This window comes from Mustela nigripes, chromosome 10, assembly GCF_022355385.1.
Source record: "Mustela nigripes isolate SB6536 chromosome 10, MUSNIG.SB6536, whole genome shotgun sequence".
NCBI lineage: Eukaryota > Metazoa > Chordata > Mammalia > Carnivora > Mustelidae > Mustela > Mustela nigripes.
Genome location: NC_081566.1, coordinates 12,048,797 through 12,060,283, shown reverse-complemented (window position 1 = coordinate 12,060,283; position 11,487 = coordinate 12,048,797). Strand labels below are relative to the sequence as shown.

The 11,487-nt window shown below is 57.7% G+C and overlaps 1 protein-coding gene across 1 annotated transcript in view; it reads left to right on the top strand.

The window, feature by feature from the left end:
* Nucleotides 1-1,402: 1,402 nt before the first annotated feature.
* Nucleotides 1,403-11,487, top strand: part of COQ8A (coenzyme Q8A) — a 35,514-nt gene continuing 25,429 nt past the window's right edge. The window contains exon 1 of the mRNA XM_059412595.1: nt 1,403-1,509. The gene's annotated coding sequence lies outside the window, so the exon portion shown is untranslated. The remainder of the gene's footprint in view (nt 1,510-11,487) is intronic.

Below are 11,487 nucleotides of genomic sequence, written 5' to 3'. Positions count from 1 at the left end.
CCCACATCAGGCTCTCTGCTCAGCAGGGAGCCTGCTTCCCCCTCTCTTTCTCTCTGTCTGCCTCTCTACCTCTCTGCCTACGTGTGATCTCTCTCTCTGTCAAATAAATAAATAAAAATCGTAAAAAAAAAAAAAAAGACTTTGCCAGATGAGCAAGCACCAAGGGCATTCATGACTGGGGCACATCTGCCCTGTAAAAAAATAAAATAAAATAAACGGAATCCTTTAGGCTGAAATGGAGGGACAGTAAATCAAATCTGCATGAAGAAACAAGGAACCCCGCTAAAGGAAACCTTATAGGTAAATGTAATAGGCAGCACAGTGTATTTTTCGTTTGTAACTCTTACTTCTTCGCCTGATTTAATTGCATAAAGCACTGATACATCATCTGTAGGCGTGGGTAACGTATAAAGCTCTAATTGTAGGACAATACCAACATGGGAAGGTTCGAGAATCGAGCTATCGAGGAACAAAGTCACTGCGTATTATTGAAATCAAGCTCGTATTAACTTGGACCAGGATGTTAGTTACACCCCAGGGCAACCACCGAGAAGACAGAAGGGCGTGGCCCGCTGTGTCACCTGCCAGGGACCGTTTAGAGGAGCCCTGCGGACCGACTGCTTGGTTCTGGCAGCATGGAGGTCCCAGGTGCACTGCTCTGGGGGTGGGCGGGGGGCGGGCTGACCGGATGGGTTCAGGCAGAATGGGAGAGAAGGAAGTAGAGAAAATGAATACGGTAGCGCTTCCACGAACCTTGCTGGAAACGGAAGCAGAGAGGCGGGGATGGGGTGAACGCTGAGAGGTCGCTCACGGGGTTTGCCTGCTGGTGGAAAAAACCGTGTGCGTCTCTCTTTGTGTCCTGCGGAAGAATTCTGGAGATCGCCCGAGGACTACTGGCGCGTCGTGCTTCCCACCCGAACGCCCCAGGCACTGCGTCTTGGGTTATTGGGGGGGGGGGTATGCACACACCCACTGCCGGACAGACTAGTATCTAGAGGGCAGGGCGGGAGGCGGCAGAGGCGCTGTGAGCTCCGGCTGGGGCGGAGAGCTGGCGGAGGGTCGGGCCCAGGGCCCACGCCCCGCCGCCCTGGACCCGGCCCCGGCCCGGCCCCGGGAACTCCCCTCCGCGCGGCCCGCAGTCGCGGTTTCCCAACTAGGGCGAAGGGCAGCGCCGAGGGTACGACGCGGGGGTGCTGGGGTGCTGGGGGCTCCTCTCTGCCCTCGAGCGCTGGACAGCCTCCCATTGGCTCCCCTCGCTCCGCCCTCAGTCCCCATTGGCCACGGCGCGAGCGCAGGGCCCGAGCACGCTGTCCCGCGCCGCGCAGCGTGTGGCCGGCCAAGGAGGTGGGGCCAATGGGAGCGCCCGCGGGGCGGGGCCGCGGACGCCGGGAGCCCCGGCGCGGGCGAGTCGGTAAACAGATCCGGGGCGCGTGCGGCGCCGGCGCTGCGGCTGGCGTGCGCGCGCAGGCGGCGCGAAGGTGACCGCGGAGCTCCGCTTCCTGCCGCGGGGTAAGGCTGCGGCGCTTGGCTGCCGCGCGCTCCGGGGGCACAGCGGGCCTCGCCTTACACTCGCGCGCGCCCTTCCCGCGTCCCGCTGCACCGCGGCGGCTTCCCGTGGCCTTTCCGCTCGTCCGCCCGCCGCGCCTGCCTCCTCGGAGCCCCCGCCCGGTCGTCCCCCTGGCCCGGCTGTCCCAGGGTCTTCGCTCCCGTGGCCCGGCCCCGCTGTCGGGTTTCACGGGGGTTCGGGGTGTACTTGGAGAAGGGCCCCTACTTGGTCCTTTTCTCCGTTCGCTTTTCCTGGGCCTTTGGGCTAAATTCCCTTGAGCGGCTGCCTCTCCCTAGCCCCAGCCCCCCGCCACACGCAGTGTGCCTGTCTGCCTCGGGGACAGGAATGCTGCCAGGTCAGGCCTGGGTGCTGGGGCTCTCCACGTGGCTGAGAAGTGCCAGCCTCCTGAAGGGCCAGAGGCTCTCGACTGGCCGGGCACAGCCCATTGGGACACATGTCCTGCTTCCTGGGGCATTGGGTGTGCGTGACACAAGACCCAAGAGCCGGGCCTGCCAAGCTTAAGTGGTGACCAAAGGAGCCCAGAGTATGCGTGATACCAGCCTGCCCGCTGTCCTGTTGTGGAAGGACAGGTCATCCTTCCAGGAGGGCTCTTCTGAGAAGAGACAAGGGGGTGCTCTTGGTTCACAGGAGCAGAAACCTTAAGACTCTGGCGTTGGCTCTGGGTATTTTGTTCAGCCTTGCACTAATGCAGGCAAGGGTTATTATAATTTATGGCCTGACCTTGTGCACCTCAGAGGAAAAGTGACCTAGATGGTCTGAGCATATTCCTGTGTGTCGCCTGAGACAGGGCTTTCCAGTCTTCAGACTCCACGTTTGGGCTGGACAGTTCTTTGCTGTGGGAGGGTGACTTGAGCTTTGTCCACTAGAGTCTGGAAGCAGCTCCCCACCCCAACACACACACTAGTGTGACAACCAAGTATTTCTCCAGACATTGCCGAATGTCTCCTAAATGTCAAAATCGCCCTTGGTTGAGAACCATTGCTGGGACCTGCCTATGAGTAGTTGAGAAGTTTGGCAAAGGGTAGTGCTGTGGCCCCTGCCCTAAACCAGGGATAGAAGCCGTATAGATGGGCTTCCAAGGGGACTTCACCTCTGCACCTGGAGGGACAGGAGAGCGATAGGAGGTAGAAACTCATGGGCATCCACTTTGCCTGCTGGATGCAAGGCAGTGACTGGCTGGGTCCAGAGTGCAAAAGGAGAAGGCTGGTGGTTTCTGTCTTTGGAGACTTTGCAAGAGGGTGGGGGATAGGCATGTGAAATAACCATGGGACAGTTTTTAAACGGTGATCAAACAAGTTCAAGCTTCTGAACCCTGGCAGAAAGGCCAACTCCGTTATCCACAAGGGGATGCCTTAGTCCTCTTCCTGTGTCTTGTGATGTGGGAAGGGGCCGGCCCTGGGTGTGCAGAGTAACTGGCTGCATTTCAAGCTGACGTGTGGGGGTGTTTACACGTGCTGTGTGCCCCTCCATGAGAGCGTGCAGCACGGACACATATATCATTTGTAAAGGTCCTCTGTGGTCGATGGAAGCATCGGTGTCAAAGATGCAGAGAAAGATGCTTTACGTCTGAGTCTAGATGTTGCCCTAAATATAACCTGGAGTTTATTTCCCAAAGTTCTAAGTACCAAATCAATGGGGAATGCAGAATAGCTGAAGAACAGTGATTATGGCATAGAGCAGGGAAGGCTATCTTAAGCCTCTCCCTCCCATGAATTTCCCTGTCTTGTTCACTCATCCTGTGGGTGTGTACCTGGGTTTTCCCGTTACATTCCTTGGTTAGGTAGGCCGTCTTTTTGCGCTCCCTTTGTTGCCACTGGAAAAGGATCCGGACAGAGAGGTCACTTCTCCTTTCTCAAAAAGAAGTTTAGAGAAGTCCAAACATGGTAGGATAATTTTCCACCAAGAGCTATGGACACTGAGTCATTATCTTTGTCATCTGAAACAAGAGCTGTGTGCAAAATTAGACAGGAATATTTAGATGAGCGCTCTTGATCTGACAGTGGCGTCTGGAAATAGTTCGTACATTCCTGCCGAGTAACGGCCAGGAACTTGGAGCCAATGGAAGGGAGAGAGTGGCGTGGGGCGTTCAAGGTCCACATCTTCAAGAGTGGCTCCTCTGGGATGGGCGAAGTCCGGGGACCCTGAGGCAGGGCCAGTACCCTGGGCACAGGACGTGAGAGGGGGGCTTCTGCCCACACTTTTTACAAGCCGAATGGGTACCCGCTGGTCTGTCCGCAAGCATATTGTTCTTGTGGGGTTCCAGGTTCCTGAGCCCTTGACCTCTTGCTTTGAGGTCAGGGGCCCACAGAGTATTTTAAGTTGGAAATGACCTTGAAAATGTCTTTATTCTTCATACTTGGGAATGATTTATTTTCAGTGGGTGCATGTAGAAAAGATTCATGAGAGAGCCAAGTGTTTTTCGCTCAGATTTACATTTCGGGGTATTGTAAAATAGTGACTGTGCTCTTGTCCCAAGAACCCTAGACTTGTGTTTTGTTTTTTTTTTTTTTTTTTTAATGTCCTCATATCCTACCTGGCCTGGGGCAAAAGGACTACACTTGGTCCAAACCTGGAAAAATCCCTGTGTGCCCTGAGGGTCGGTGCCCTTCCACACCCTGCCCCTGAGGAAGAGCCCACTCTGGAACCGTAGGCGGATCTGGTTTTTACTCCTCACTGAACACCTCTCAATGGATTGACCTCGTCAGGCACGGCATTGGGAATATCGAAGTGAACAGCTCCTGGGTCCCTGAACTGGGGGGCCTTATAGTAAGGGCCCTCAGTGTGGTTTGGACTAGCTGGGTGGAAACTGAAGGCTTCTTGGAGGAGGAGCATTGGGGGGGCTTTGAGGATGAGCAGGATTTCAGCAGGGAGAGGCAGGAGTTTGGCAGGGGTAGGGTCAGGGGTCAGTGCTTCCCAGACTTCCCAGCAGTAAACATGGCTCGGCATTGCTAAGTTGCAGTGGAAGTTTCTAGGCACTCATTCCTGGGAGCTGTTAGCAGTCCAGGGACCACTGTGTGCCCCGCCCTTATGGTTTGGGTGAGTTCAGGTGAGGCAGAGCAGTGCTTCCACACATTTTCTCTCAGCACTGGGGTCGGGGGCCAGGAGGGCTTGGCTCTGTACTTGTGGCAGTTTCCAGCTGAATTCCGTTCAGGCCAGAAGGGTTGCTGAGCACCCGCGGCTCCTGAGTCCAGCGGCAGCCCAGAGGGCCCCGGAGAGAGACAGACAGAGACAGAGAGTGAGTGTGAGCCCCCTGCCCTGATATGGGCACAGTCCGGGGGCTGTTTCTCGACAGGACCCACAGAGGGTACTGGCCCTCTGCTGTGGGGACCCAGGGTGGAACACGAGCTGGTTCTGCTGGAGAAAGGCTGGGAGAGTGCTTGCTGGGGCCTGGAAGGTGGGTGCGCCCCCCCACCGCCCCGCACCCCAGAGAGAAGTGCTTAGAGGCTAAGGCCAGCGGGGCAAAGGTCTGGCGGCCGGAGGGTGTTGCTGTGGGGAGGGTGCCAAGGTGGGTTGATATGTGCAGAACAGGCAGGGATACCAGTGAGGCTGGTTGTGAGAAATGAGTGTGGTCTGAGTCCAGGATGCAGGAGGGACGTGGAATGCGAGGCGTGGATTCGAGAGTATAGAAATCTGTGCGGGTGGAGGTCCAGATTAAGTGGCTGGCTGGGCACTGACGGCTGAGGTTTCTAGTTGTGGGGAGGAGCTGTTTGGGGTGGGTGGCGGTGTCCCTGCAGAAAATGGGGTGCGGGAGGAGGGGCTCGTTTGGGGGAAGACAGACGGTGATGTTCTAGACACGAAGGGGTTGAGGTACCTCTGGGACTCCACGCCCCCCCCTCCTTATGTTAAGATTTAATTTGTGTGTGGTGGGTTCACCCTTCCTACTAAGTAGTTGTGCAGTTTGAGAGACATGGATGATGTCGGGGCACCTGGGTGGCCCAGTCGGTTGGGCAGCTGGCTCTGGTCATGATCTTGGAGTCCTGGGATGGAGGGATCGAGCCCCGCATCAGGCTCTGTGCTCAGTGCGCAGTCTGTGAGGTCCTCTCTCTCCCTCTGCACCCCGGCCCCTGTTTCTGCACACACACTTTCTCTCTCTCATAATAAGTAAATCTAAATGGTCACATAATCCTTACTACAGGCAGACACGTTCCCTATGCCCGTTCATTGGTGCCTGTGGGACTTTGAGGGGTGCTGTGGTGTGTGTGTAACTGGGTTCGTTCTAGAACCGCCTTGGCGGTTGAGATGGCCTGCCCCGGCTGACAGCGGGGATGCACAGACCTAGGGCAACTCTGGGAACAGGGAGGAGCCGTCAGCAGGGGAATTTTTATATTTGGCCCAGGTAGGTGGAGAGAGAGCGCTTGTGGACGTGAGAGGGAACCTATTCCTGGAAGGAGAGAGTGAAGCAAAATCAAGCTGGGTGGGGAGCGTCCTCTTGGAGGGGGCGGAGGAGCTGGGCTGGAAGGGGTGGGCTGGTTCCAAGGGCCCTGAGACGGGAGCTAGAGGGGGTGCGCGCAGCACATTGCCTCTGGGGGAGCGAGGAGGCAGCTGCAGGCTGAGTGGATGGGAGCCCCGCGGGCTGGGGCGCCGGAAGAGAAAGCGAGGCGCGCGTCCTGTTGTGCCCTCCCGCCCACCAGGCCCTGCTTCTGCCCGCTGCTGAGGAACTAGTGGTTCCTGGTGGGCAAGTGAGTGTGCCTGTGAGTGCATGTGAGTGCAAGTATGTGTGTGAGTCCTTGAGTGTGTGAGTGTGCCACTTTGCGAGTGCAAGAGTGTGCATGTTTGCAGAGGTGAGTGCAAGTACGTGAGTTGTGGGAGTGTGAGGTGGTGTGTGAGTACACAAGAGTGCATGGGTGTGTGAATGTGAGAGCAGGTGAGTAGGTAAGCATGAATGTGTGAGAGCGTGAGTGCATAAGTGTGTACCCTGGTGGGTGTCCATATGTGTGAGTACAGGTGCAGAGTGTGGGCTTGGGTATGTGAGTGGGTTGTGAACATGAATGCATGAGTGTGTGCCCATGTGGATGTGTGTGAGTGCGAGTGGGGGTGTGAGTATGTGCGTGTGGCGAGTGGTGTGATTGTGAGTGCAGGTGCATGAGTGTGTGCATGAGTGTGAACGAGTGTGGTGGAGAGGCAGGGCGGTGGGTTTCCTGGAGGCAGAAGAGACCCAGGCTGGACACCCCCTGGTCCCCAGGGTCTGTCTCCCACTAGGTCTCTTGTGGTGCCTGGACCGGGCGGCGCTCGGTTCTAGGGCAGCATTCTTCCCAGACCTTGTGAGCTCTGCGTGTGCAGAGCAGCCCTGGCCAGGGATGAACAGCTTCCTGTGCTCCAGGGATGCATGGGTCCTAGTCTCTGGGAGCTGGGGACCGCAAAGTGGCACACTCACACACACAGAAGGAAACGAGGAAGCCCAGGCCCGAGAAGGAGAACGGGTGTGCCCGAGGTCACACGCGGCGGTGTCCCTGGGAGTGGGGGGCTCAACGTCCGTCCTCCATCCCCACACTGCCCCCATCTGGGCACTAGAGGCCCGGTGGGGACATCCTGCCATCAGTGGGGCTGGATGCAAGGTCGTGGGGACCGTTCACACACATGCAGCTCTTCGGGTGAGGTCCAGAGCCTGGGGTCAGGCCTGCAGTTCCTTCCTCCTGCCTGGTGTGTTTGCTCTGTGGCACTGGCCCTGGCCAGCAGGAGGGTGGGGGTTGGAGTAGATTGCCCTGAGCCCCATAGGCGGTTACTATTTGATGGGAGCCGGAGCAAACATGTCCTGTCCCTGAGGTCGGGGAGAAGTTTGTGGCTCTCGCTCCCACGCATGCTCACTGCCAACATGTGATAAAGCGCGGGGTGGTCCCCACATACAGGTGGGACCAGTGTGGACCTCTGCGCTGGTGGGCCAGGCCTGCCATCTTGCCCCTCTTTTTCCTTTTCGATTTCTCGTAAGCAAGGAGTGGGGCAGGACAGCAAGCACTAGAGGTGCTTCATCCTGCATGGGTGCCCTGGGGGCCGTGGACGCAGTGCCAGCACCCAGGTCTTCGTCCTCTACCCCCACCCTGTGAGCACAGGGCTGCCGCTGTGTGTGTGGGGGGGGTTGTCTCAGGGTGGTTGGGGATGGGACCCCTGGGTTCTAGGTGTCGGGGCTCCATCAGTTAACAAGTACCGTGGGTACAGACAGGTGTTCAGCTCCAGGGGCGGCCCCCTTGGGGAATGGAGAACTGGGTAAGAGTCCCCTGTCTAGGAGCTCACCGTGCAGCAAGGGAGACGGGACTGCTGTGCAGTCACACAGGCCAGCTGGAGGTGACCCCAGGCCATGAAGAGGTGCGGGAGTTTAGACGAAGATGAGGGTGGGGGCCTGTCATTCTGCAGGGTCTACTACTCTGTCATTGGGCAGAGGGAGTGGTATTCTGGGGGTGGGTAGGAGGCACATGGAGGTAGGAAAACCCCTGTGTGTGCGCGCGTGCGCGCACGTTTGTGTGTATATGCATGTGTATGTGTGTGTGTGCATTGGGGGAGGCCATTCTGGCAGAAGCACTGGGGCATTGGGGGTGACCTAACCCCGGTGACCCTCTTCCCGTTTCTGTCCCTGAGTACAGTTGTCTGTTAAGGGTGGTTTCTTGTCTGGGCCAGGTCCCTAGTTCTAAAAAGCCCTGGGCTTTGTATGCACACATCGCGGCAGCGTCCCTGTGTGGGCTTGGTGTGGTATGTGGAAGGGCGGCTAGTAAAGGCTGGTACTGGGAGTCCTCGTGGCGATCTGAGGACCGCGTGCCCAGTGTCACCTTCTGGGTCATGCACACTGTGAGGTGGCCTTCAGCGTGGGGCTTCTGCCTCTCTCTGCCCTTTGTGTCTGAGACAAGAACCAAGCCGGCCCTGAGGGGCTGGGCCTGCTGGTTTTGGGAAGCTGATGCTTTTAGTACAGGTACCTTGGGAGCTTTCCAGAAGGGGCAGTTCTGAGAGGCCAGTTGCCCCTTGAGATCCCTGCCAGCTCCAGAGTTCCTGTGTCTCCAGGAGACTGTTGATTTAAAATGTTGATTTACTACTTTGGGGGCGGGTCTCTTAGCCTCTTTCGTCTCCGCCTCCTGGGCAGCAAGGAAAGGGCCGGAGCCTGCGGTCAGACCAGGGTGGAAGGCCCAGTGCCTGATGCCCTTGGGAGCCGTGGAGATGTCTGCTCCTTGCTGAGCTCGCTGCCCGCTCTGTGTAGGGACTGCACCTGTTGTGGGAGGGCAGGGAGTTGAGTGAAGTGATGGGCACACAGAGGGGACTGTGTTTGCCGCTTGTGACTAAAGCGATTTCTCTGGAACAGTCTATGTGAAGTGGAAGTGTTTTGGAAGATGAAGAGAGTGGAGCTGGTGAAAAGCATTTTGGGAGTGGGGCCTGCTCCGTGGGCTCTGTGGCGCCCCTGGGCTGTGCACGGTGCCTTGTGGGCAGGGACCCTCAGGAGTGGTTCGGATGTTGAACCGAGCCTCAGAAGGCGTGGGGCACCTGGGTCCTGAGAGCCAGCGGGACCCTGCTGTTGGGAACAGGAGTGTGTTCTGAGCTGGCTCCGGGGTAGTCCAGCCCCAGGCACAGCACTTGGCACATGCTTGGCACCCAGGGCTGTTTGTGGGGTGACCCAAGAGTGATCTGCTAGAATACAGCCTGCCCTTCTTTTTCCTTTAAAAAAATAGACTCCGTATTCGTTTCCTGTGGCTGCTCTGACAGATTACCTCAAACCCAGCAACTTAAAACACTGCAGATTTGTTATTTGACGGTTCTGGAGGTCAGAAGCCCGAGCTGGGATGTCAGCGTGGCCTGTCCTTTCTGGAGGCTCCAGGGCAGAGTGACCCTGGCCTTCCCAGCCTCCAGGGGATGGCTGGACTCCCACCTGTCTGACACCTGCCCTCCAGCCGCTGCTTCTGTCCCCCCTCACACGGACGTGAGGACCCCGCGATCAGTTGGGCCCATGCTGGTAATCCCCTATCTTAAGGATCTTTACCTGAATCCCACGTTCAAAGCCCCCTCTGCCATGGAAGCTGACACTGTCACTGGTTGCAGGGCTCAGAGTGTGGACATGTCTGTGAGGTTGTGACCCAGCCTGCGCACTTGAACAGACCCATTTCAATACCTGATTTCACTTTAGAGGAAACTCCTCGACCACAGCTCCAGGTCCCCACCTAGGGTCCTGTCCACCTTCTTGCGTGACCGTGCAGTGACAGTGGTCGTTCATGTGGTCACGATCAGTGGGTCGGGAAGGAGTCGGGGTCAGATATAGGAGCCTCCCACCAGGGACTTGGAGTTGGGCTGGAGAGAAGAGGCATCTGTGTGCCAGAGAGGGATGTGCAGAGCAGGGCAGGACCTGGCCAGCCTGGAAGATGAGGACAGTGAGGGGAGACTCCCCGAGAGCTAAGGGTCAGCTCACGCTCTCGAGTAAATGTGGTGTGTCTGTACATTTCGGGGTACTTCGCCTCTCCTGCTTAGATAGGATGCTGCTGTGATTTCCAGGTGAAAAACAGGTTCCCGCGTGGCCCAGGAGCAGGCCTGCATTGGCCGGCTGGTCAGGACAGAGCTGGTTCCCAGGCCCCAAGGCTGGCCTCATTGCATACAGGGCTCTCCCGGCCTCAAAGGGGGTGGGGTGTGGCTTGGGGTTCAGGGGCAGGCTTGCTTGCTGGGGCTCGGGGCTCCGAGCTGTGCTCAGAGTCGTGCTTGGGCACGGGGGTGAGCAGAGGCTGGGTGGGAGGCCTGGGTTGTGAGTGTGCTGCCTCCAACCTCAGGCCCAGGAGCTTGGGCATCTCCTGTTGATCCTTTAGACAGCTCGAGCCATCTGAGCAGGGGCTTAGCATGATGAAGTGGATTTGGGGATGGTTATTAGGTGGTAGAGTGTGTGGTGTGTGCAGACAGAGAGGTCGTGGGGATCAGAGTCCTTCCCCCCAGTACTGTTCCTCCCATAAAATACCGTGAGAGCTTCCTGTTTTCTCCTCTGGGAGAGGCGTTGACGGTGGTAAGGATCACCAGCGGGTGTTTATTTCTGGCCTCTAAGCACGCCCCGGGCACCACAGCAACAAGTCACACAGCAACCTCCCCCGCCCCCTGCCCCCGCAGAGGCTGGACTGCCCTCCCTGAGTCCGACGGAGTCGGATGTGACTCTGTCCCCGGCCCGAGCACCGGGGTATAAATAAGTGGGATTGTCTCCTCTCCCGAGCCTGAACCTCCTTCCAGAGCGTCTCTGCTCACAGTGATGAAGCCCTTCCGTGTGCCAGGCCCCTCGGGGTCCTGTGTGCTGCTGTCTGGGTTACCTGACCCGCTCCTTTGGGGAAACTGGCACAAAGAGACACTTGGGTGACTTTAGTTCAGCAGCAGAGGCAGGATTTGAACCTGGGGCGCCTGGCTCTGGAGCATCTCTGTGGGACAGGCACTGTTTGCAGGTTTTAAGCAGAAAATTTTAGGGAGTTTTAGTCAGAAAATGAAATTGCTGTCAGGACCCCGTGCTTGACGGGTGGGCATTTAAAAGGCCCCTTTGCAGTCAGTTCCGTTTGTTTACCAGAAGGAGGAGGCACTGCTCAGGACCCCTCCACCCCCCAACCCACTCCCTGTGCACCAGAGCCCTGGGTGTCCTTAAAGGGGGGAGCTTCTCCTGCTGCTTCGATGAGCCACCCACCCCGGCCCAGTGCCCACCTGGAGGCAGCACCCTGGGAAGCCTGAGAGCGTGCTAATCTCCCGGGAGGTACCGTCCAGGGTACCCAGCGCTCTTCAGCTTGGGTTTTCCTTTTACCTATTAAAGCCAACAGACTCAAGTCTTTCCTGGCTCCAGTTCTTACAAGTGAAAGACCCGCGGATCCCCTTACCCAAGAATCCAACACTGCCACTGGATGCAATCAGCAAGAGGTTCTTTATTGTTACGCAGGCGCCTGCGGGTGGTCAGCGCGCGCCTGCGGGTGGTCAGCTAGCAGGAGCTGCTGACCACC